The following is a 27114-nucleotide window of genomic DNA, read 5'->3' on the forward strand; positions in this document are numbered from 1 at the left end:
TATGAAAGTGTGTTTGATTACCCTTAATTTCTCTTACAGAATCTCCTGTGTTTGTTTGCTTTCTATTAATAATTTGAGTACTTTTCCCAAAGCTATCCAATAAGGGACTTTTTGTGACAAATCTTCTAAGGCCTTTTATGTCTAGGAATATTTTTATTAAACCCTTATATCTGAGTGACAATTTGTCTGGGTATACAATTCAAGGTTTAAGTTCTTTCCTGTTGACATTTTAAAACTGTTGTTTCATTTTCTTCTTGCATCCACTGATGCTATTTGAGGGTCTGATTAAAACGGATTCTTTTTCCTTTGTAGGGAATTTGCTCTTCCTTCCCGGAAGCTTTATTTATTTTTTTTTTTATATTCTTTTTTTTGGCGGTGGGGTGGGGCGGGGACGGAGTTTGGCTCTTGTTGCCCAGGCTGGAGTGCAATGGGGCTATCTTGGTTCACTGCAACCTCCACCTCCCAGGTTCAAGTGATTCTCCTGCCTCAGCCTCCCGAGTAGCTGGGATTATAGGTATGCACCACCACACCCCGCTAACTTTTGTATGTTTGGTAGAAACAGGGCTTCACCATGTTGACCAGGCTGGTTTGAACTCCTGACCTCAGGTGATCTACCTGCCTCGGCCTCCCAAAGTGCTGGGATTAAAGGTGTGAGCCACCGCACCCGGCCTATTTTTTATATTCTTAACATTTACTATATTGCATCTAGATACAGTTTTAGTCTCTCCTGTAGGGTATTCTCTGTATTCCTTCAATGTGAAGGTATTTATCTTACTTGACTCTGAAGGATGATAACAATTATTTTCTAAGTATGTCCTCCTCGTTATTTTTACATTTGTCTGCTTCTGGAAGTTTTATTATCCACATGCTGGCAATTGTAATCTTATTTTCATTTATCTTAAATTTTCTTTTTATATTTTTGCATTGTTCTCTTCTTTCTATTCCGTTAGGAATGTTTCTAGAATTGCTAGAAAGAATTCATTAATTCTTTGTTCACGTGTATTCATTTTAGTATTTATCTCATTGATTGTGTTTTTTCAATTTACCTTTTTCTGATCTAGTATTTCTAACTTTAGTTATTAATTTAAAAAGTTCATCACTTTTATTTCCTACTCATAATTTCTTAATTTCCTTTTGTATATTTATCATACTTATTTAAAAATTCTTGGAATGTTATTATATTTATTTCATTTCCAATGGTATATGTTGATCAATTTTTTTTGGAAGAAGTTGTACTCCTTAAATTTATTATTATTTTGGGTTGTGAGTTTATATTCCTCCAAAGTAGTAGCACCTTTCTCGATTTTGTGTATTAAGCATGGCTAGGGTCCAGTAAGCTCAATGAGAAAGAAAGTGGTGAGCTGTAGCCTAGAAAGTTCACAAAAACAATTTGGGCAGCTCTTCACCTTCTTATTTTGGTGGGATTTTTATTTGTTTTGAAGAGCAGAAATTATATATTTTTTGGAATAAAAAAGGTCATTGTCTTTGTAATTTCTTTGTTTATTTTATGCTTAAAAATATTTGTCACCCTTAATTTCCAGTATTTTTTATAGCTATCATGAAAAATATATTTAATCCTTTAATCTGCTTGGAACTTCTGTTTGTGCCATTATTTATTGATTGAAGCTTTAGTAAGAAGTTGACAGAGACAGATTGTTGAGGGTCTTTTTATATTTTTGCTTCTTCCAAGCAGCATCAATTATATTTGCTATTCTCTAATAGCATGAAAATGGAAAAATAAGTCAGTACGTGACCATAAGTTATAAGTACTACTTTTTGTGTATATGAAATGTTTTTCTGAAAAGTAGTATGCAACCCAAATAGTAATTGATGTCTTTCTGTGCTCAGATTGACAAAGGTAAAAAAATATGTATAGTAGCCAACATGGTGTTGAATAGAAAAGTGGGCATTTTTTAGAGCAGTTTTAGATTTACATAAAAATTGAGTAGAAAGTACAGTCCTCATATAATTTTCCCTCTCACCAGTTTCCTCTGTTATCATTATCTTTCATTTGTGTAGTATACTTGTTACAATTGGTGAACCAGTATTAATACATTATCATTAACTAAAGTGCACAGTTTATATTAGGATTCACTCTTTGTGTTGTATAGTTATATGGGTTTTAACAAATGTATAATATCATGTATCTGCCATTACAGTATCATAGAAGATAATTTTACTGCCCTAAAAATCCTCTGTGCTCTATCTACCTAATCATCCCTCTCTCCCCCTGATTCCCTGGCAACAGGTGATCTTTTTACCATCTCCATAGCTGTGCTTTTCTCACAGTGTCATATAGTTGGAATCACATATTATGTATCTGTTTCAGACTAGCTTATTTCACTTAATAATATGCATTTAAGGCTCCTCTGTGTCTTTTCATGACTTGAGCTCTTTTCACTGGTGAATAATATTCCATTGTATGGATGTACTACAGTTTCTGTATCCATTTACCAATTGAAGGACATCTTGATTGCTTACAAGATTTAGCAATAATAAGTAAAGTGCTATAAACATTCATGTGCAGGTTTTTGTGTGGACATACATTTTCAACTCATTTGGTAAATACTAAAGAGCATAATTGCTGGACTGTATGGTAAGACGATCTTTAGTTTTGTAAGAAACTGCCAGACTGTCTTCCAAACTGGCTGTACCATTTTGGATTCCATCAGTAAATGAATTAGAGTTCCCATTGTTTCATATCCTTGTCAGTATTTGATGTTTTCAGTGTTTTGGATTTTAGCCATTCAAAAAGGTGTGTAGCAGTATCTCACCGTTGTTTTAATTTGCTATTCCCTAATGATGTATGATGTGGAACGTCCCTTTGTATGCTTATTTGCCATTTGTATATCATCTCACTTGATATAGAAATCCCACTTCTAGAAATCTGATGCTTAGAGATACTTCTGGATGAAAATTTCTGTTCAATGATGCTCAATACTGCATGATTTATAGTAGCCAAATGTTGAATGTTGGTTGCCTCTTAATTTCTAACAATGTAGTAGAGACAGAGAGAGAGAGAGAGAGAGAGAGAGAGAGAGAGAAATATGACTTCTCTGCATATTCCTTCATGAAAAATAGTCCAAATATATTAAGTGAAAAAATAGTCACAGAACAATATATCATAGTGTGATCCAATTTATATAAAAAGTATATACTAAACACTATAGTGAAAATAATTTAAGTATCTGTAGTTTATAAGAATGTTTTCCTGTAAGATGATTGCATAAATTGTTCAAGTTTGACATATAGTATTATACCATTCTTGTATAATGAAGTTGCAGAGTATCTTTTAAAAATAAAATTTTCAAAAGTATTGGGGGTACAGGTCGTTTTTGGTTACACGGATAAGTTCTTTAGTGATGACTTCTGAGATTTTAGTGCACCCGTCACCTGAGCAGTGTACACTGTACCTAATATATAATCTTTTATTCCTCACTCCCCTCCCAATCTTACCCTAACCAAGTCCCCAAAGTCTATTATATTATTATTGTGCCTTTGCATCCTCATAGCTTAGCTTTTGCTTATAAGTGAGAACATATGATATTTGGTTTTTCATTCCTGAGTTAATTCACTTAGAATAATGGGCTGCAGCTCCATCCAAGTTGCTGCAAAAGACATTATTTTGTTCCTTTTTATGGCTGAGTGGTGTTCTGTGGTGTATATATACCACATTTTCTTTATCTGCTCGTTGGTTGATGAGAACTTAGATTGGTTCCATATCTTTGCAATTGCAAATTGTGCTTCTATAAACATGCATGTGCATGTGCCTTTTTCATATAATGACTTCTTTTCTCACGGGTAGATAATTAGTAGTGGGATTGCTGATCAAATGGTAGTTTTAATTTTAGTTCTTTAAGGAATCTCAATAGTTTTTGCCATAGTGGTTGTACTAATTTACATTCCCACCAACAGTGTAAAAGTGTTCCACTTGCATCACATCCATGCCAACATCTATTGTTTTTTGACATTTTAATTATGGCCATTCTTTCAGGAGTTAGGTGTATCTCATTGTGTTTTTAATTTGCATTTCCCTGATTAGTGATGTTGACCACTTTTTCATGTTTGTTGGCTGTTTGTACACTTGATCTTAGCCAAAAGGCCAAGAAGAAATGTTGTTGGCTGTTTGCATACCTTCTTTTGAGAAATGTCTATTCACGTCCTTTGCATACTTTTTGATGAGATTATTTGTTTTTTTCTTGTTGATTTGTTTGAGTTCCTTGTAGATTCTGAATACTAGACTTTTGTCAAATGCATAGTTTGTGAATATTTTCTCCTACACTATGGGTTGTCTGCTTACTCTACAGATTTGTTTTTTTTTTTTTTTTTTTTTTTTTTTTTTTTTTTTTCTCTGCAGAAGCTTTTTAGTTTAATTAGGTTCCATTTATTTATTTTTGTATTTGTTGCATTTGCTTTTGGTGTCTTAGTCATGAATCCTTTGCCCAGGCCAATGTCCAGATGAGTTTCTCTGATGTTATCTTCTAGAATTGTTATGGTTTCCGGTGTTAGATTTAAGTCTTTGATCCATCTTGAGGTGATTTTTGTGTAAGGTGAGATGGGGATCCAGTTTCATTCTTTTACACGTGGCTTGCCAGTTTTCCAAGCACCATTTATTAAATAGGGTGCCTCTTCCTCAATTTATGTTTTTATATGCTTTGTCAAAGATCAGTTGGCTGTAAATATTCGGCTTTATTTCTGGGTTCTCTATGCTATTCCATTGGTCTACATGACTAATTTTTTTTTTTTTTGAGACAGAGTCTTCCTCTGTTGCCCAGGCTGGAGAGCAGTGGCGCGATCTCGGCTCACTGCAAGCTCCGCCTCCTGGGTTCACGCCATTCTCCTGCCTCAGCCTCCCGAGTAGCTGGGACTACAGGCGCCTGCCACCATGCCTGGCTAATTTTTTTTGTATTTTTCAGTAGAGACGGGGTTTCACCGTATTAGCCAGAATGGTCTCCAACTCCTGACTTCATGATCCACCCACCTCGGCCTCCCAAAGTGCTGGGATTACAGGGGTGAGCCACTGCACCCAGGCAGTCTATGTGCCTTTTTAAATACCAGTACGATGCTGTTTTGGTAACGATATCCTTGTCATATAGTCAGGTAATGTGATGCCTCTAGTTTTGTTCTTTTTGCTTAGTATTGCTTTGGCATGCAGGCTCCTTTTTGGTTCCATATGAATTTTAGGATTTTTTTTTTTCCAGTTTTGTGAATGATGATGGTATTCTGATGGAAGTCACATGGAATCTGCAGATTGCTTTGGGTGGTATGATCATTTTCACAATATTGATTCTTCCCATCCATGAGCATGGGATGTGTTTCCATTGGTTTGTGTTGTCTATGATTTCTTTCAGCAGTGTTTTGTAGTTTTCCTGGTAGATATTTTTCATCTCCTTGGTTAAGTATATTCCTAAATATTATATACACACACACACACACACACACACACATATATATGTGCAGCTATCGTAAAGGGGATTGAGTCCTTGATTTAATTATCAGCTTGGTCATTGTTGATGTATAGCAGTGCTACTGATTTGTGTACATTGATTTTGTAACCTGAGACTTTACTGAATTCATTTATCAAATCTAAGAGATTTTTGGATGAGTCTTTAGGGTTTCCTAGATATACAATCATATCATCAGTGAACAATGACAGTTTGACTTCTGCTTTTCCAATTTGGATGCCCTTTATTTCTTTCTGTTCTCTGATTGCTCTGGCTAGGTCTTTCCAGGGTATCTTTTTAAAAAACCATTTATCAGTAATTGAACACAACTATCTTTTCTCAGTGAAATAATTGTGCCTCCATTAAATACTATACAGAACATCCCTCAAACCATAAATATCTTTTTTTATTATTATAACAATGACCATCACAGTTATACGAATTTTCCTCTATGATTTTAAGTGAGATCCCCCTGAGTCCTAGGACATCTTCTCTCTTGTTGGAATGTTTTGGAATTGTTGGTTGATTGAGTTTGGATGATGTATTAAAGAGAGATATTCCCTGTGCACATAGATGGTATTGCAGTGTAAACATTTGTAAATAATCTAAATATTCACTGCATTAGTTTCCTAAGGCTGCCATAACAACATACCACAAAATGGCGGCTTAAAACAACAAAAATTAATCATCCTACAGTTCTGGAGGCTAGAAGTCAAAAAACAAGGCATTAGCAAAGATATACTCCCTCTTGAAACCTTTAGAGCAGAATCCTTTCTTGCCTATTCCAAGCTGCTGGTGGTCTGTCAGCAATCCCTAGTATTCTCTCCTGTGTCTGCATCTCTGTCTCTTATAAAGACACCAGCCATTTCAGCCCAACTTAATTCAGTATGCCTCATCATAACTTAATTACATCTGGAAAGACTCTATCGAAATGAGGTCACATTCACCAGTACTGAAGGTTAGGATTTTAATATATCTTTTAGGGAAACACAAGTCAATCCATGACATTCATCAGTTGGAAAGTCATTAAGTAGAGCATGTTATAATTATAATATAAAATGTCATGAAGTAGACATATATGTACTGATATGACAAGATACCAAAGACCTATTGTTAATAGAATAAAAAGGTTGCAGACCAATATGTAAAATATGGCCCTATGTGTGTAAAAAAGATGTCTTTATATCTACATAATCTATATGTCTATCTTATTTTTATCTTTACTCATGTTTATATCTATACCCATATTATCTTCTCTCTTCTGTGACACTATCTATGGAGAGAACAATAGGCAAATGGAGAAGAATGAACAGTCTTTCGTAATATGAGTCTTATCATATATTACTGGTATAGCTTTTCAATTATTAGAGAGAAAAAATAAATCACCAAAGAAACAGTGATGGACAGAAATGGGAAAGATTTTTATTTTGGTAGTTGTCGTAAGTTAGCTTCATTTTTTTTTTTTTGAGACGGAGTCTTGCTCTGTTGCCTAAGCTGGAGTGCAGTGGCGTGATCTCGGCTCACTGCAACCTCCACCTCCCAGGTTCAAGTGACTCTCCTGCCTCAGCTTCCTGAGTAGCTGGGACTACAGGCATGCACCACCACACAAGCTAATTTTTGTATTTTTAGTAGAGATGGGGTTTCACCATGTTGGCCAGGCTGGTCTCGAACTCCTGACCTCAAGCGATCCCACCTGCCTCGGCCTCCCAAAGTGCTGGGAAATTAACTTCATTCTTATTAATTTCAGCAATGTGGACAAATCATTCGTGGTTTCTGAAACTTGCCTTCTTTTCTAAATCTACAAAAGTTATTTGCTACTTTTTCTCTCTCAGCCTCGTAATTCACTTTACTTACATAATCATTTGAAAACTTGATTGAAGTATTTCAAAGAAAGGAAATGAATGCAGTGATATATTATCACCTGAGTTTAATATGTGGAACTTGCTTATGTGGGAACAAGGTCTTTCAATTAAAGTGAAAGCAAACAAAAAATGTTGAAGGGGAGGTATTTCAGTTATATATAAGTTTTTAATCTCCACCAGACCCTATTATATACAGGGCATTCCTTTTTTTCTCCCGCTTCCTCCTCCTCCTCTTTTTCTCTTCCTCTTTCCTTTCTCTTCTTTCATTTGCTTTCCTCTTACATTGCTCAGTCTCATTACATTTAAACTTTTCTTTCTACGTTCCATTAAAAAAATCCAACAATGAAACTCCACAGGAAAATAAAACATTTGAAGCTTTCTAATGTCTTTTTGTTGTTTATCTTTTCATTATGGATAATTTCAAATACACACACAAAAGAGGGAATGTAATATCATTATGGATATTTTCAAATATACACACAAAAGAGGGAAGACACATATTCTTATGTGTCTATCAACCAGTTTCAATGATTACTAACATTTTCATATTCTAAGTTCATTCAGCACTCTCCATGTATAAACTTTGTATTTTATTTAGCTTTCTGTTGGAATATTGAAAGAAAATCGTAGATATCATACATTTCAGTTGCAAATACTTTGGTTTGTATTTGATATCTTTTTTAAAACAAAAGTAAGACTTCACTGACTTATGAATACTTTCTCAAATATGGGATTTAACACCCTGTCAGAGACCCTAGGGGATGGGTAAATTTAACTGCTTGGATTGTTCTTAGAAGCCTGGAAAAAGTAGTAGCCCTGCTGAGTGAAACTGAAATGCTGGAGTTGCTAAGGCAGAATTTAGAGGAAGCAAAAATGCTGAGGGATGAGCATGCTGGAGTGGATTTATTATGAGGCCAGAAGACTTACCAGAGGATTACCTTACATGGAAAGACCCAGAGGACACTATTCATTCAGAGCATTGGGTATGGCTCAGAGGGGCAGCCAATGAGAGGGACAGCCACAGGGGGTACTGCTTACATTTACCATCTGAAGAAGCCAAGAATAAAGGAACTGAAGGCTGGGAAATGGCTGCCAAATAAAATGACATGATTCCTTGCTCAGCTGACTTTTCCATGGTTAGCCAATTGTCAAGTTAGGAATTCTATAAATCTAGGGATGGTAAGATCAAGAAGAAAAACCCTGCAATGCCATGGCAAGTATGTACTATAAAAATATCTCTAGGTCTTCCACAAATGGACTTAGGGCCATTTGCTTGGGTCACTATACACTGTACATAGGGGAAATGACAATGTCCACATATTTTTGAGGACTACTGGACACAGAGTCCGAGTTGACATTGACACCTTGAGACTTGAAGGATCACTGCAGCTTCCTTCTTAGTGTGGAGACACCAGTAAGCTGGATAAAATATGGAGTGCTGGCTAAAGCCTGCCTTATAAGGGGCCCATTCCTTGTCACTGGTGTATAATTTGGATTGCCATAGTTGCCAGCAAACCTTCACATGGCATTTTTGTCTTGTGGGTTAAGAGCTACTATGTGGGGAAAGGACAAATGTAAGACTTGAAACTGTCTCAAATGCCAGACAAGATATTAAATATAAAACTATTCTGGTGTGTATGTATGAAAATTACTGTCAAACTTAAAGATCTAAAAGATGCATGGGTGGAGGTTCCTATCATATCCATCTGGTTAGCCGCTCTGGCCCCTGTAGAAATTAGATGGATGCTAAAGAATCCACTCCTCCACTGTCACCCAAGGGACAGCCCCAACTGCAGTTGCCATGCCAGACATGGTATCATTGGTGGAGCAGAGCAATTATGTCTCAAGGACATACTATGTGGTCTTTTATCTGGTAAATGTGTTATTTTCCGTTCTCAGTAGAATAGAAACAATGTGCACCCATGTGAACAACAATTAACTTAGTTTCGACTTAGATACTAGCACTATGACTTTCTGTCATAATATAGTTCAAGGAGATTGGAACCACCTGGACCATCTGGACATCCCACAGAAGACCACACTGACCCATTATTACACTGATGATATCATGCTGATTGGGCAAGATAAGCAAGAGGTAACTAGGTCTTGGTAGTCCAGAGGATGGAAGATACATTTATGGAGACTTATGGCCTTGACACATGGGTAAAGTTTTTAGGGCACATACTCAGGAGTGTGTCAGGATATCTCTTCCAAAATAAAAGATAAATTGCTGCACAATGCCTAATGGTCCTCTTTTGGTTCTAGAGGCAGTATATTCTATACCTAGAAACTGTGCCCTGGCCTGTATACACAAAAGGCTATCAGCTATGACACAGCACCCTTGCCCGTTGCACCATATGGTCCAGTCAACACTATGCTATTGGAAGTATGCTATGTTTAAAAAAGATTCATTATGGAATTTATGGCCAGCACCAGTGAAATAATTACAATGCAGGCTTCTGTTGTTCTGGAGAAAGACCAAGCCATATGCAGTACAGGATGATATACTTTCTGAGAAACAGCCCGTGGAGTGCTACTGAGTCCTGGTAGAATAGTTAATCATGGGTACCAAGTGACCATGCATCCCTAATTTCTTATGATAATCTGGGTTCTGCTAGACCTGCCAAATCATAAGGCCAGAGAAGCCAGCTGTGGCCCATTGCATAATAGAAGTAGTATATCCAGAATTAAGACTTTAGAGATCAAAATGATATACCCAGGATCATGTAAGTAGGGATGCTTTAAAAATGGAAACAGGCACAAATGTATGATATTCCAAGGAATACAGAATCCAAGGGATCCAAATGGGTCCATTTTGTTACTTTCTTCCGCAGTTGTAATTGTGAATACACAAATGCAGCAACCCTGTCCTGAGGAGAGTCTGATTACCAGAGTCTCAGACCTTTCAGAAATGAGGCTTTGGGTAGTATTATCAGGTAAGCATTAAAACTCACAGCAATGATAGCAGAGGGTAAGGAGAATTGAGGATGCATAGTGAAGTAGGGACACAGTGAGCACCAGTTGCAGCCCATGGTCAACTGTAGTGGCAGGGGAAACAGTTGTCTTACTAACTTTCCTTGTCTATGCTTTCCTCAGGAAGGAAGGCCCACAGAAGTTGCTGTGTGAACATGTGTGGAGATGTGAATCCATACAGCTCAAAAGGTGGACTGTGACACTTATGAGGTATGTTGCACGGTTATTTTTAAGAGAGAAGCTACTGTAAGGAGTGTTGTTAGCTGACAGCCTCCAACTGCTTTGGGATCTACTGCTGCATTCAGCCCAAGGTCATTCTTTACTTAGGTTGTTCTCAACCAATGAGTAAGCATGGCAGGGGTACTGGAGCCAAGTTTTTTCTTTCCCATGTCTGGCAATCTTTGCTCTGGGGCTCCACATCAGCCTGGCTGACACTTCCTTAGAGCTGCATTGCAGCCTGACATTTTCCCCTCTCCATCCTCCTTCTTTCCTCCTATTTTTTTGTAGGTATCAGACCTGCATGGTGGTCTGAGACTCTTCCTGTATACTTCTGTGTTCTCTCCCCTTTTATTTTTGCCAATGAATGCTTTGTACCTCTCATTTCATCTTGGTACCTGCTTCATGGAGGACTCAAACTGATAAAATATACTTGTTTTATATTGAATGTAATTATTGATATATATTTTTTATCCTGATATTGCCTTCTAGTTGTCTTACCTATGCTTAATCTCTTTTTTCTCCTTTTGACTTGTTTTAAATTATATTTTATTCCTTACACTTAAAGTATTAAATTAACTTATAACTATATATATTTTTACTATTGTTTAGTTGTTATCGACCCAGAGATTACAGTCTGCAATCTTGAATTATTGAAGTCTAATATAAATTAATACATGGACATGTTTTAGACAATGTGAAGACCTTAGAACATTTTAACTCCATTTATCCTTTTCTCAAATTATGTGGTGTCATTTTCATATATTTAATTCTGTCTTTATTTTTCTTCATGTTTTATTTTAATCCCCACAAAGATATATCCCAACACATATTGTTTATTCAGTCTGTGTTCACTTACCCACAAATTAGCCTTTCCACTTGAATCATTTTCCTTCTATCCACATAAGGACATTTATTTTAGTGCAGCTTTGTTCATGAAAAATTCTCTCAGTTTGTGTTTTTCTTTAAAAATTTATTTTTATCAGTTTTGTTTTTGGAAGGTATTTTTGCTGTATATAGAAATCGATATAGCAGATGTTTTCTTTCTGTTCTTTCAAAATATAATTTTATTGTCTTTGCCTTCTATTATTTCTGTCTAGAAATCAACTGTGAGGTTAATTTGTTAATTAAAAGGTTAATTCCTTTGCAGAGATTTTTTTTTTTTTTTTTGCTTTACAGCTTTCAAGTTTTTGTTTTTGTTTTTTCTGTGTGGTTTTTAACCACTTGACCACGATGAACCTACATGTGGTTTAATTCTAGTTCAGCATTATTCCTAGGGTGTAGCTCTATAAAATTTCAATCAAAACCATATGGTATTTCTTAGGGATCCTCTTTGTGTGTGATCACTGAACTCAAATTTTTGTAGCCTCATGAATTGGTGTAAAGCTCCGCTCAGCTTCTTGGCCCTCAGCTGCCATTTTCAGAGTTGGCAATTCCCTTAAGGGGAAGAGCTTAGCTCTCTGGGCCTCTTTCCTCTTCTTAGACAGCGGCACCCCAGATCTTCACTTTCTTGGGACTTTTCTTATGCTTTTACATAAACTAAAAAAAATTCCATACTTCTGAGTTGTTCTCAGTTGGAAGGATAATCTGAAAAACCTGTTGCCAGAAGCAGATTCCTATGTGAGGCACTCAGAGCAGTGTGCAGCTCTATGGAAACATCACTCTTACCACAACACAACTCAGCGATGTGGATTTACTTTAATTTGTTCTGTTGTGCACCAAGAATTTTCCTCCTGATGACTTCTGTTTTTCTTTAATTCAGCAAAATTTTCAACCATGTTCTCTGTTCTTTAATTATGGAACAATTATGAGGTATATGTTGCAGTTTCTCAATCTATTCTCCTTATTTCATATCTTCTAAGTTTTTTTTCTTTCTTTATCCTCTATATTTTGTTTTGGGTACATTCCTAACTACTATCCTCCAGTTCACCAACTCTCTCATCAGTTGGATTTTTATCCTAGCCTTTCTTGTTTCAGTGATTGTATTTTTCATTTCTATGATTTTAGTTTTCCTCTAGCTCTACTTATTCTTGATTCATATCTTCCTGTCTTTGCTCCATAATTATTGATTTTGCTTTTGGAAGTGAGAGTAAGACTCAGGGGGGTGAAGGGAAGTTCACAAAAGAATCTCCAGCATTTGGCACCATTTTTTTTTCTCTTAGAATGTTTGCTAATGCCAGTGTCTAGAAATTGAGAAGCTAAGTAGAGTTTCAGGGATTTAATGGTGCTCAGGCAAAAATTGCTTTTTCCCCCTGTATTTTCCTCAGTGATTTGTTGTATTAAATAAGTCAGTCAACTTTAGTGACAAAAGTACTCAATATATTTTAGCTGCCATTATTTTGTGTCAATATTGTTATCATTTTTATTATATTCCTTTTCCTCCTCTTCATAGCTATGAGGATTTTAAAGTCCCTCTTAGAAGAATGCTTTAATATTTGCTATTATTCTAGAGTAATTTCTCCTGTCTTTTGATGTTTATGATGCTCATTGTTCTCATGTGTTTGGAAATTTTCATTTCCAAGTTCATCTTGTGTAGAATTTATGTGTATGTTTATGTACACATGTATGTATTTTTCCCTCCTTTTGCCCTGCACATATCTCTATGTTTGTATGTTACAACTGCCTTTGCCCAGTGTGCTGAAATCCTCAGCTTGGAATCAGACCTTATTTTGGTGGCACGGGTGTGTGATCCTGAAGGATTATCAGAGTCATTTCCTAAGTTAGCAGGTTTGCTTGACCCAAGTTTGGAATCTTAAATGTTGATACTCTCTCTAGCATGGATGGACCTTTTTATAAAGACTTTGGCCATGGCAAGGAGCCCCGGTGCCCCCTGGATTCATGCTACAAAACTCACCCTGATGTCTAAAATGTGTTTGGGGTTTATGGTTTCTAATCAACCACCTACATATTTGTTCTGGATTGATCTGGAAGCTCACGAGGTCTGGGGTCCTAACCCAACTTAATTATTTCTGATTTATGAATGTCTAGTTAATATCATCTTAAGCACAAATACAACTTCTAAAATATATGCACATATTTTATCATTGCTATGGGTAGATAATAAAGTTGTTTATTTAATGGGTAATCTTATAATACCACTTTGACTAGAATCAAATATTGCTATTATTATCAGTGGTAACAGTAGTAACAGTAGAAGTAGTAGTGGTAATTATTGCAGTATTGGTTCACACTAAGCTTGTCATCACCTAAAAGTCTCAATTTTTTTTATATGAATTATTGTAAAGTCAGTGTTTGATTTCCTATATGCACACAATTTTGGTGTACACTCATATATTTTTCTAAGCAGAAGGGGGCAAACTACCAAATTCAGTTGGGAAGCCATCCAGCTAAAATATTTCTTGACAGTTTTGTAATTTCTAAATTACAAATTAAGAATCAAGCATATAATCCAGGCATTTTGTCAAAGGCAAGTACATGGATCCCTGCTAAATTTGGTTCTATATTAATATATTTAGAAATTACAAACTGTTAAGAAATATTGTAGCTGGATGGCTTCCCAACTGAAACATAAACAATTAAACATTTTCTTTAAGCAAAAGTAATTTCATGGAATAGATGTAAAATAGTTTCTTCTGTGTCAATTTTTTTCCCCAAAGGTTTCTTGTTAAATACCCATATGATAAAATCGCTGGCAGCTTCTTCTTTGTGTTCATCCTTTTCTTCCTCTTTCTATTGTTTCTTCCCTCTGTGATGAGGTTGAGGATTCCTAGCATTATATCTTTAGGGAAATATAAATATATCAGGCAAGATAATCCCATTAATTAATTTGGATTTTAGTTGTAAATTGTTGTATTAATCATAATCCCTGCATTGCAATACATTTTGATCATTAGTTCAGTTAGGCATGGCCCTGTTTTAGTTCTTTGTTTATGGAATAAAATTTGGACTTCTATCTTAAATATAAATATTCATGTAATTAGAAACACATTGCCAGCCAGGTGCAGTGGCTCATGCCTATAATCCCAGCACTTTGGGAGGCAGAGGCAGGTGGATCACCTGAGATCAGGAGTTTGAGACCAGATTGGCCAACATGGAGAAACCCCCTCTCTACTAAAAATACAAAAATTAGCTGGGCGTGATGGTGCACGCCTGTAATCCCAGCTACTACGGAGGCTGAGGCAGGAGAATCGCTTGAACCCGGGAGGCGAAGGTTGCAGTGAGCTGAGATTGAGCCACTGCACTCCAGCCTGGGTGACAGAGTTAGGCTCTGTCTCAAAAAAAAAAAAAAAAAAAAAAAAAGGAAAAAGAAACACATTGCCATTTTCAATAAGTGGTTAAGCAAAAAGAGAGTACTTAGGAATGGCCTATCTTTTGCTTATGTTCAAAGGTAAAATAACATGGTACCAAACATATTTGCATCTAATTAGCAGGTAAACTGTATGTAATAATCTGTTTTAGTTTCACCAAGAAAGTGGTTGAAAATATTTTAAAAATTGAATTTGGATGCCTCCTGGTGGTATACACACTGCAGGTTCATCAAAGGATGCCCCCACCCCATTCTCTGTCATCATACAACTTGATCTTTATCCATCTCAGGTTTCCTAGCTCTGAAAACATTTTCATTTGCTACCTATGTTGAAAGCCACAGAATTGGTTAATTGACCACTCTTGGAAACTGGACTTCTAAACACAAATTTTTTTGTGTGTATTGTCTTTAAAATATGCACAGATGTAATACTACTGCACACAATTCCTAAAGAAAAGTTAATTTAGTATGCTGGAGAGTACTGGACTAAGAGTCAGGAGACCTATATTCTAGTCTTTGTTTTCTTTTCTTTTTCTTTTTTTTTTTTTTGAGACAGATTCTTGGTGCGAAGCCCAGGCTGAAATGCAATGGCACGAACTCGGCTCACTGTAACCTCCACTTCCTGGGTACAAGTGATTCTCCTGCCTCAGCCTCCTGAGTAGCTGGGACTACAGGTGCACGCCACCAAGCCTGGCTAATTTTTGTATTTTTAGTAGAGACGGGATTTCACCGTATTGGCCAGGCTGGTCTTGAACTCCCAATCTCAAGTGATCCACCTGTCTTGACCTTCCAAAGTGCTGGGATTACAGGCATGCGCCACCACGCCCGGCCTTCAGTCCTTGTTTTGCTACTAACTAGTTAGTAATCTTAGGAAAACCTCTGAACTTCAGTGGGACTTTCCTTTTGCTTCCTATTCTATTTTACTACCAATCTACTGCATCTTGCTTAACCAGCAACCTGAGAGTTATCTTTGATGGCTTTCTTTTTCCAGTCAATTGCATTCAATCCATCAGAAAGTCGTGTTGGTTCTACCTCCAAAATATATCTTGAATCCTCTACAACGATCCCAGTCCAAGCTACCATCATCTCTCACCTGGATAAGAGTTATAGCTCCTTACATGGTTTTCTTGATTCTGCTTTTTAAAATGTAAACTGGGTTATTTTACTTTCTTACTTAAAACCATGATTTAGAATTAAAAATATACATATTTTTTACCATGACCTAGAAGGCTCTACATGATCAGCTCTTGCCTATTTCTTTAGTCTTGTATCTCACTTGCTTATATGGTCTAGCTACATTAGCCTTATTTCCTTCTTTTTTTTTAAATAGTCTGGAACATAATAATCATAGGTATTTTAATGTCCTATTTCTTTCTTTTTTTTGATTTTGGAAAGAATTTTTTTTTTTTTTTTTTGAGACAGAGTCTCATGCTGTCACCAGGCTGGAGTGCAGTGGCGCAATCTCAGCTCACTGCAACCTCCGCCTCCCGGTTCAAGCGATTCTCCTGCCTCAGCCTCAAGAGTAACTGGGGCTACAGGCGTGTGCCACCACGTCCGGCTAATTTTTATATTTTTAGTAGAGACGGGATTTCGCCATGTTGGCCAGGATGGTCTCGATGTCTTGATGTCATGATCTGCCTGCCTTGGTCTCCCAAAGTGCTAGGATTACAGGCGTGAGCCACCTTGCCTGGCCGATTTTGGAAAGAATTTAATATATTCTTTATTGTTAAGTGTACTCGATGCTGCACTTCTGCAGTCAAATGCTCTACCTTTGAGCTATACCCACAGCAATGCTGGACTTCTGAAACAACAATTATGCTTCAGCATAATAGCATATTCTACATAAATTCTGTTCAAGATGCTTGTTCCTCTGATTTGCCTGGAATCGATGAATCATGTTCCAAGCACTCTTCTAGGCACTGAGGATACACAGCAGTGAATAAAGTTGAGTGCCTGGTAGGGAAGTCAATAAACAAGCCGGTAAATACAGTATATGTTAGGCAAGTACAAGGGAGAATACAGCAAGCAATGGGTCTAAGGAAGCTTTCTTTCTCTCCTCTGTACTTCGGTACTGCTTTGTATGGTGGCTCCAAGCTTTGGGCACCAGGTCTCTTCTGTGCTGGCACAGCACCTAACACTGAGTGGTTGCTTAGGAAACGTTTATAAAATGAAGGAATTCACTTCTTTGTTCCCCATTCAACAAACCTTTCCCGAGTCTAGGCCCAACAGCTTAAATGGGCTGGAAGGCCAACGAGGCTCGAAACTCAGAGGCAGCCAGTTGTGGTGGCTCACACCTGTCATCCCAGCACTTTGAGAGGCCAAGGAGGGAGGATCCCTTGAGGCCAGGAGTTTGAGACCAGCCTGGGCAACAAAGTGAGACTCCTGTCTCTACAAAAAGAAAGAAACCCAGAGGAGATCACACAGGTAAGAGCGCTTTATAAAATTTAAAAATGAAAATTATTCTAGAGAAATAATCATGCAACAGAGGCCAGACCCCCAGGGCCTCAGCTTCCAAGAGGGTGTGGGGCCAAGGGAGAATCCAGGACCTAAGGCTATGGGCCAGGCGCTGGAACCCCAGGCAGGCCCCCACTTTCCACACCAGGGACCACATTCGGCCTCGGCCCCCTGGAGGTGCTCAGGGGCACTCACGTAAGCTCGTAGAGGCAGACACCAGACCATGCCAACCCGCTACCTTTGGAGGTATACAGGCACCATGCGCCCGCCAACCGCGTTGCCCTGGCAATTCCCTGTTTCTTAACTAATATTTGAGTTACATGACAAGATGGTCTGCATTTATTGTCCAATTTATTTCTCTTAGTTATTGGTTATATAACTCTTACATGCTCCTGTCTCTTTACATGCCCAGTAATTTTAAATATCAAGTATTATACATTTAAAAAAAGTAGAGGTTCCAGTTGATGTTATTACCCACTAGGGAATTTCAACTCTTTCTTTCACTGGGCAGATAGGGTGTGGAGTCTATCACCTGGACTGTGATGGGTTGAGGCTGGGTTGCAGTATATTTCTAGTTCGCCCTTGTTCTTAGGGCTTGGTCCTCCAGGGTTTTTCATCAAAGAGTCTTTGGGATTTCTTCTCCTCAGTGGTGAAACATGGTAAGAATTTCCACTCTGATTTTGAGACATTTTTTAAAAAGCAACTTTATTGAGAAATAATTTACAAACGATTACATTCACCTAATTTGAGTGTACAATGGTTTTTAGTGTATTTACAGAGTTGTGCTGCAGCCATCACCACCGTCTAATTTTAGACCCTCGGAGAGGTTTTGACTTCACTCTTTAGCCTACCCCATGTACGTTCAGCATTGGCAGATGTCTTAAGAAAATGACTTACTCTATAATGATGCCCCAGAAGTCTCCATTTTTGTCACTCCTGCCCTGTAGAACTGCCAGCTCTGCTGGCTTTTCTGTCCCCAGCAATAGCTCTTTGATGCGGACCCAGCTTGGATTCTCAGCCTCTAGATTTGCTGACACTCCCATATTGGCAAATGCCCTTGTGAAAAAGTGAATGGAAACCACCAGAGTTAATTCATCACTCTCATGGCTCTAACTTTTTTCCTTTTTTTTTTTTTTTTTGAGACGAAGTCTCCCTCTGTCACCCAGGCTAGAATGCAGTGGCTCAATCTCGGCTCACTGCATCCTCCACCTCCTGGGTTCAAGCAATTCTCCTGCCTCAGACTCTTGAGCCTCTCAAGTAGCTGGGATTACAGGCGCCTATTACCACACCCAGGTAATTTTTGTATTTTTAGTAGAGATGGGGTTTCACCATGTTGGCTAGGTTGGTCTTGAATTCCTGACCTCGGGTGATCCGCTCCCTCTTGGCCTCCCAAAGTGCTGAGATTGCAGGTGTGAGCTACGGCGCCTGGCCGAAGGCCTCCAACTCTTGTGATTTTCCTCCCAGACTTTTTGCTGTTAAGCACTAGGAAAGTACAGGAAAGCCCTGTCTGCTTTTCTGAGGCTTCAGCTTAATGTTTTAGCCTCCCGCTCTTCACAACCAAAGATCTCACTGGTTCTGTTACCCCTGGGGACTCCATGCAGGGTCCACAGTCCTCAATTCTTCTCTTCTTGGGAGAAAGAATTTGGCCAAGAGACAGAAGTAGATTTAAGGCAGAAACGAGAGTTTAATGAAGCAAAAAAAAAAAAAAAAGTACACTTGTAAGGAACCAAGAGTGCAGCTCAAAAGATTGAGCGCCCTCCCTGATTGTTAGCTCGGGGCTCTTACAGATTTATTATTTACTGGCTTTTTTCCCCAGACTCTTCTAGTCATCCCTCCCCTAGGCAGGCTGTTGGCCACTGGTGTCAAGCACAGTGTTGCCTCAGTATCTGGGAGGGGCTGCATGCTCCCTTTGGTAGTTGAAGTTATGGGCTTGCTCCCCTAGGGCAATTTTCCTATACCAGTGTAGCGCTCCCAGAGGAAGGTCATATATGGGTCAAACTCCGTCAATTTGCTCCTTACAGACATGTGCATGCCTAGACATGTCCCAGAGGAAGGTGAATGTCTGCCATTTTAAGCTCATATTGGGTAGTTGTTGCTCACAAGTTCAAGGTGTCTCCTGTTTGTTAGGAAAATTTCCCCTCCCTGTTGTCTGCTACCTGACCATTGCTTGGTAGTCACCCTTCAGCCCCCGGGCATTCTTTGGGGCCCTATCCTGACCGGCTCCTATCTGCCTGTCTACCTACTCTAACAGCTGATCTGTCCCCCAGCAGTGGAACGCTACTTGTGTTCTTTTTTTTTTTTTTTTTTTTTTTTTTTTTTTTTATTTTTTATTTATTTATTTTTTTCTTTTATTATTATTATTATTATTATTATTATTATACTTTAGGTTTTATGGTACATGTGCGCAATGTGCAGGTAAGTTACATATGTATACATGTGCCATACTGGTGCGCTGCACCCACCAACTCGTCAGCTAGCATTAGGTATATCTCCCAATGCTATCCCTCCCCCCTCCCCCCACCCCACAACAGTCCCCAGAGTGTGATGTTCCCCTTCCTGTGTCCATGTGTTCTCATTGTTCAATTCCCACCTATGAGTGAGAATATACGGTGTTTGGTTTTTTGTTCTTGCGATAGTTTACTGAGAATGATGATTTCCAATTTCATCCATGTCCCTACAAAGGACGTGAACTCATCATTTTTTATGGCTGCATAGTATTCCATGGTGTATATGTGCCACATTTTCTTAATCCAGTCTATCATTGTTGGACATTTGGGTTGGTTCCAAGTCTTTGCTATTGTGAATAATGCCGCAATAAACATACGTGTGCATGTGTCTTTATAGCAGCATGATTTATAGTCCTTTGGGTATATACCCAGTAATGGGATGGCTGGGTCGAATGGAATTTCTAGTTCTAGATCCCTGAGGAATCGCCACACTGACTTCCACAAGGGTTGAACTAGTTTACAGTCCCACCAACAGTGTAAAAGTGTTCCTATTTCTCCACATCCTCTCCAGCACCTGTTGTTTCCTGACTTTTTAATGATTGCCATTCTAACTGGTGTGAGATGGTATCTCATTGTGGTTTTGATTTGCATTTCTCTGATGGCCAGTGATGTTGAGCATTTTTTCATGTGTTTTTTGGCTGCATAAATGTCTTCTTTTGAGAAGTGTCTGTTCATGTCCTTCGCCCACTTTTTGATGGGGTTGTTTGTTTTTTTCTTGTAAATTTGTTGGAGTTCATTGTAGATTCTAGATATTAGCCCTTTGTCAGATGAGTAGGTTGCAAAAATTTTCTCCCATTTTGTAGGTTGCCTGTTCACTCTGATGGTAGTTTCTTTTGCTGTGCAGAAGCTCTTTAGTTTAATTAGATCCCATTTGTCAATTTTGGCTTTTGTTGCCATTGCTTTTGGTGTTTTAGACATGAAGTCCTTGCCCATGCCTATGTCCTGAATGGTAATGCCTAGGTTTTCTTCTAGGGTTTTTATGGTTTCAGGTCTAACGTTTAAGTCTTTAATCCATCTTGAATTGATTTTTGTATAAGGTGTAAGGAAGGGATCCAGTTTCAGCTTTCTACATATGGCTAGCCAGTTTTCCCAGCACCATTTATTAAATAGGGAATCCTTTCCCCATTTCTTGTTTTTGTCAGGTTTGTCAAAGATCAGATACTTGTAGATATGTGGCATTATTTCTGATGGCTCTGTTCTGTTCCATTGATCTATATCTCTGTTTTGGTACCAGTACCATGCTGTTTTGGTTACTGTAGCCTTGTAGTATAGTTTGAAGTCAGGTAGTGTGATGCCTCCAGCTTTGTTCTTTTGGCTTAGGATTGACTTGGCGATGCGGGCTCTTTTTTGGTTCCATATGAACTTTAAAGTAGTTTTTTCCAATTCTGTGAAGAAAGTCATTGGTAGCTTGATGGGGATGGCATTGAATCTGTAAATTACCTTGGGAAGGATGGCCATTTTCATGATATTGATTCTTCCTACCCATGAGCATGGAATGTTCTTCCATTTGTTTGTATCCTCTTTTATTTCCTTGAGCAGTGGTTTGTAGTTCTCCTTGAAGAGGTCTTTCACATCCCTTGTAAGTTGGATTCCTAGGTATTTTATTCTCTTTGAAGCAATTGTGAATGGGAGTTCACTCATGATTTGGCTCTCTGTTTGTCTGTTATTGATGTATAAGAATGCTTGTGATTTTTGCACATTGATTTTGTATCCTGAGACTTTGCTGAAGTTGCTTATCAGCTTAAGGAGATTTTGGGCTGAGACAATGGGGTTTTCTAGATATACAATCATGTCATCTGCAAACAGGGACAATTTGACTTCCTCTTTTCCTAATTGAATACCCTTGATTTCCTTCTCCTGCCTAATTGCCCTGGCCAGAACTTCCAACACTATGTTGAATAGAAGTGGTGAGAGAGGGCATCCCTGTCTTGTGCCAGTTTTCAAAGGGAATGCTTCCAGTTTTTGCCCATTCAGTATGATATTGGCTGTGGGTTTGTCATAAATAGCTCTTATTATTTTGAGATACGTCCCATCAATTCCTAATTTATTGAGAGTTTTTAGCATGAAGGGTTGTTGAATTTTGTCAAAGGCCTTTTCTGCATCTATTGAGATAATCATGTGGTTTTTGTCTTTGGTTCTGTTTATATGCTGGATTACATTTATTGATTTGCGTATATTGAACCAGCCTTGCATCCCAGGGATGAAGCCCACTTGATCATGGTGGATAAGCTTTTTGATGTGCTGCTGGATTCTGTTTGCCAGTATTTTATTGAGGATTTTTGCATCAATGTTCATCAAGGATATTGGTCTAAAATTCTCTTTTTTGGTTGTGTCTCTGCCAGGCTTTGGTATCAGGATGATGCTGGCCTCATAAAATGAGTTAGGGAGGCTTCCCTCTTTTTCTATTGATTGGAATAGTTTCAGAAGGAATGGTACCAGCTCCTCCTTGTACCTCTGGTAGAATTCGGCTGTGAATCCATCTGGACCTGGACTTTTTTTGGTTGGTAAGCTATTGATTATTGCCACAATTTCAGCTCCTGTTATTGGTCTATTCAGAGATTCAACTTCTTCCTGGTTTAATCTTGGGAGGGTGTATGTGTTGAGGAATTTATCCATTTCTTCTAGATTTTCTAGTTTATTTGCATAGAGGTGTTTGTAATATTCTCTGATGGTAGTTTGTATTTCTGTGGGATCGGTGGTGATATCCCCTTTATCATTTTTTATTGCATCTATTTGATTCTTCTCTCTTTTTTTCTTTATTAATCTTGCTAGCGGTCTATCAATTTTGTTGATCCTTTCAAAAAACCAGCTCCTGGATTCATTGATTTTTTGAAGGGTTTTTTGTGTCTCTATTTCCTTCAGTTCTGCTCTGATTTTAGTTATTTCTTGCCTTCTGCTAGCTTTTGAATGTGTTTGCTCTTGCTTTTCTAGTTCTTTTAATTGTGATGTTAGGGTGTCAATTTTGGATCTTTCCTGCTTTCTCTTGTGGGCATTTAGTGCTATAAATTTCCCTCTACACACTGCTTTGAATGCATCCCAGAGATTCTGGTATGTTGTGTCTTGGTTCTCGTTGGTTTCAAAGAACATCTTTATTTCTGCCTTCATTTCGTTATGTACCCAGTAGTCATTCAGGAGCAGGTTGTTCAGTTTCCACGTAGTTGAGCGGTTTTGAGTGAGATTCTTAATCCTGAGTTCTAGCTTGATTGCACTGTGATCTGAGAGACAGTTTGTTACAATTTCTGTTCTTTTACATTTATTGAGGAGAGCTTTACTTCCAAGTATATGGTCAATTTTGGAATAGGTGAGGTGTGGTGCTGAAAAAAATGTATATTCTGTTGATTTGGGGTGGAGAGTTCTGTAGATGTCTATTAGGTCCGCTTGGTGCAGAGCTGAGTTCAATTCCTGGGTATCCTTGTTGACTTTCTGTCTCGTTGATCTGTCTAATGTTGATAGTGGGGTGTTAAAGTCTCCCATTATTAATGTGTGGGAGTCTAAGTCTCTTTGTAGGTCACTCAGGACTTGCTTTATGAATCTGGGTGCTCCTGTATTGGGTGCATATATATTTAGGATAGTTAGCTCTTCTTGTTGAATTAATCCCTTTACCATTATGTAATGGCCTTCTTTGTCTCTTTTGATCTTTGTTGGTTTAAAGTCTGTTTTATCAGAGACTAGGATTGCAACCCCTGCCTTTTTTTGTTTTCCATTTGCTTGGTAGATCTTCCTCCATCCTTTTATTTTGAGCCTATGTGTGTCTCTGCACGTGAGATGGGTTTCCTGAATACAGCACACTGATGGGTCTTGAGTCTTTATCCAGTTTGCCAGTCTGTGTCTTTTAATTGGAGCATTTAGTCCATTTACATTTAAAGTTAATATTGTTATGTGTGAATTTGATCCTGTTATTATGATGTTAGCTGGATATTTTGCTCGTTAGTTGATGCAGTCTCTTCCTAGTCTCGATGGTCTTTACATTTCGGTATGATTTTGCAGTGGCTGGTACCGGTTGTGCCTTTCCATGTTTAGCGATTCCTTCAGGAGCTCTTTTAGGGCAGGCCTGGTGGTGACAAAATCTCTCAGCATTTGCTTGTCTGTAAAGTATTTTATTTCTCCTTCACTTATGAAGCTTAGTTTGGCAGGATATGAAATTCTGGGTTGAAAATTCTTTTCTTTAAGAATGTTGAATATTGGCCCCCACTCTCTTCTGGCTTGTAGGGTTTCTGCCGAGAGATCCGCTGTTAGTCTGATGGGCTTCCCTTTGATGGTAACCCGACCTTTCTCTCTGGCTGCCCTTAACATTTTTTCCTTCATTTCAACTTTGGTGAATCTGACAATTATGTGTCTTGGAGTTGCTCTTCTCGAGGAGTATCTTTGTGGCGTTCTCTGTATTTCCTGAATCTGAATGTTGGCCTGCCTTGCTAGATTGGGGAAGTTCTCCTGGATAATATCCTGCAGAGTGTTTTCCAACTTGTTTCCATTCTCCCCGTCACTTTCAGGTACACCAATCAGACGTAGATTTGGTCTTTTCACATAGTCCCACATTTCTTGGAGGCTTTGCTCGTTTCTTTTTATTCTTTTTTCTCTAAACTTCCCTTCTCGCTTCATTTCATTCATTTCATCTTCCAGGGCTGATACCCTTTCTTCCATTTGATCGCATCGGCTCCTGAGGCTTCTGCATTCTTCACGTAGTTCTCGAGCCTTGGTTTTCAGCTCCATCAGCTCCTTTAAGCACTTCTCTGTATTGGTTATTCTAGTTATACATTCTTCTAAATTTTTTTCAAAGTTTTCAACTTCTTTGCCTTTGGTTTGAATATCCTCCCGTAGCTCAGAGTAATTTGATCGTCTGAAGCCTTCTTCTCTCAGCTCGTCAAAGTCATTCTCCGTCCAGCTTTGTTCCGTTGCTGGTGAGGAACTGCGTTCCTTTGGAGGAGGAGAGGTACTCTGGTTTTTAGAGTTTCCAGTTTTTCTGCTCTGTTTTTTCCCCATCTTTGTGGTTTTATCTACTTTTGGTCTTTGATGATGGTGATGTACAGATGGGTTTTTGGTGTGGATGTCCTTTCTGTTAGCTTTCCTTCTAACAGACAGAACCCTCAGCTGCAGGTCTGTTGGAGTACCTGGCCGGCCGTGTGAGGTGTCAGTCTGCCCCTGCTGGGGGGTGCCTCCCAGTTAGGCTGCTCGGGGGTCGGGGTCAGGGACCCACTTGAGGAGGCAGTCAGCCCGTTCTCAGATCTCCAGCTGCGTGCTGGGAGAACCACTGCTCTCCTCAAAGCTGTCAGACAGGGACATTTAAGTCTGCAGAGGTTACTGCTGTCTTTTTGTTTGTCTGTGTCCTGCCCCCAGAGGTGGAGCCTACAGAGGCAGGCAGGCCTCCTTGAGCTGTGGTGGGCTCCACCCAGTTCAAGCTTCCAGGCTGCTTTGTTTACCTAAGCGAGCCTGGGCAATGGCGGGCGCCCCTCCCCCAGCCTCGCTGCCGACTTGCTGTTTGATCTCAGACTGCTGTGCTAGCAATCAGCGAGACTCCGTGGGCGTAGGACCCTCTGAGCCAGGTGCGGGCTATACTCTCCTGGGGCACCGTTTCCTAAGCCCGTCGGAAAAGCACAGTATTCGGGTGGGAGTGGCCCGATTTTCCAGGTGCAGTCTGTCACCCCTGGAAGGGGAACTCCCTGACCCCTTGCGCTTCCCGAGTGAGGCAATGCCTCGCCCCTGCTTCGGCTGGCGCACGGTGCACTCACCCACTGACCTGCGCCCACTGTCTGGCACTCCCTAGTGAGATGAACACGGTACCTCAGATGGAAATGCAGAAATCACCCGTCTTCTGCGTCGCTCGCGCTGGGAGCCGTAGACCGGAGCTGTTCCTATTCGGCCATCTTGGCTCCTCCCCCTCACTTGTGTTCTTGATTTGTATCCTCTAGCCTATGTCCAAGACAACCTATGCCCCAGGAGGACAGTGGCAGAACCTTAGCTCACCTCTCGAAGGTTCCTTCTCTGAAATATATTCCCTTTAGTCCTTGTGGCTTCTACAGTCCTCTTGTGCCTTAAAAATGTGATTTTTAAATTTTTCTGACTTTCTGTTTTTAGTGGCACATTGGCATTCAACCTATGGACAGCAGAAGTTAAATTTGCCTTATTTCTTGGAAAAGCCCCAGACTCTTTTTTACTTTGGTGTCTCCACATGTGCTGTTCATGCTATGTGGCACCCTCTCCGTAAAACTTCTGGTGTTTGGCTTCCTCCACTTCTTCGTTCTCAGCTTGGATGCCTTCTTCTCAGCGACATGTTTTCTGACCACTATTTAAAGGTTTTCAGTCATCATTCCTTCCCATTATTCTCTATCACAGCATTCTGTTTTTCTTTTTTTTTTTTCTTCATAGCACTCATCACAGTTTGGAATAACTGATTAATAATTAATAATTTATTTTTTATCTTATCCATGATAGTTTATGCTCTATGAGATTAAGAATCATATGTGTCCCTAATAATGCTTTTAGTAACCTCTCAATTAAACAAAGAAAGAAATGCTGAAATGAATTAGTGAATAAATAATTCAAAAAACAAAATTGGGCTTCATTCTCTTAGGAAAATTAGTTACTTATATAGTTTTTATTTGTCTGTCTTTTTAGAGATAGCGTCTTGCTATGATGTCCAGGCTGGCCTGGAACTCCTGGGCTCAAGTGATCCTCCCATCTCAGCTTCCGCAGGTGCTTGGGACTGCATGCATATGCCACTACACCCAGCCCTACTTACATAGTTTTTTTTTTTCTGGTAAATGACTTCCAACCAAATATTTCTAATACAATATTTTCTTTATTTCTCTGCTTTTACCTTCATCAATTAAATATATTTTGATTGCTTGCTGTGTAAATAGCTCTGTGCCAGTTATTTTGAGGTATAACAAGATTTAAATATAGCTCTTTTTCTCATTTATATTGTGATCAATTTTAGGAGATATGATTTGTAAACCTTACAATCTCCCATTATACATGACACTTAAAATAACTTAAACTAAATTCATTTTATTACCCTAAGACCATTCTCTTTCTACAATCTATATTTCCATTAGAATCATTGTCCTAGATACTGAAGCAAGACATTTTGAAATCATCCTCAGTTCTTCTCATTTTCCAAAGCCTAACAGACCTATGCTAGCATCTCAATCAGGCCACTCGTGTGCTTGGAAAAGTTATTTATCTTCTTAGAACTTTACCTATAAAATGGTTAATACATAGATCAAATAAAATACGGAATATATGAAAAAAGATATTTTTCTTGGTATGGCAATATTAAAGACAAATAGATAGTGTCTCACATTATTGGATTAATGGACAAGTTTTATTGGCAAACTTACCAGCAAAAGGTCAGTAGAGGAGGTATGTGGGGGTGAGGCAAGTGAGCTAGTAGG

The 27114-nt window shown here is 38.8% G+C and overlaps 1 long non-coding RNA gene across 1 annotated transcript; it reads left to right on the forward strand.

Annotated features, from left to right (window-relative positions):
• Positions 1-10386: 10386 nt before the first annotated feature.
• Positions 10387-26573, forward strand: LOC134761387 (uncharacterized). Its single transcript, XR_010139944.1, has 3 exons — positions 10387-10489; positions 16983-17186; positions 26336-26573. It is a non-coding gene; the product is annotated as an uncharacterized LOC134761387 (long non-coding RNA).
• The last annotated feature ends 541 nt before the right edge of the window (positions 26574-27114 follow it).

The sequence above is a fragment of the Pongo abelii genome, chromosome 4, assembly GCF_028885655.2.
Source record: "Pongo abelii isolate AG06213 chromosome 4, NHGRI_mPonAbe1-v2.0_pri, whole genome shotgun sequence".
NCBI classification, from domain to species: Eukaryota; Metazoa; Chordata; class Mammalia; order Primates; family Hominidae; genus Pongo; species Pongo abelii.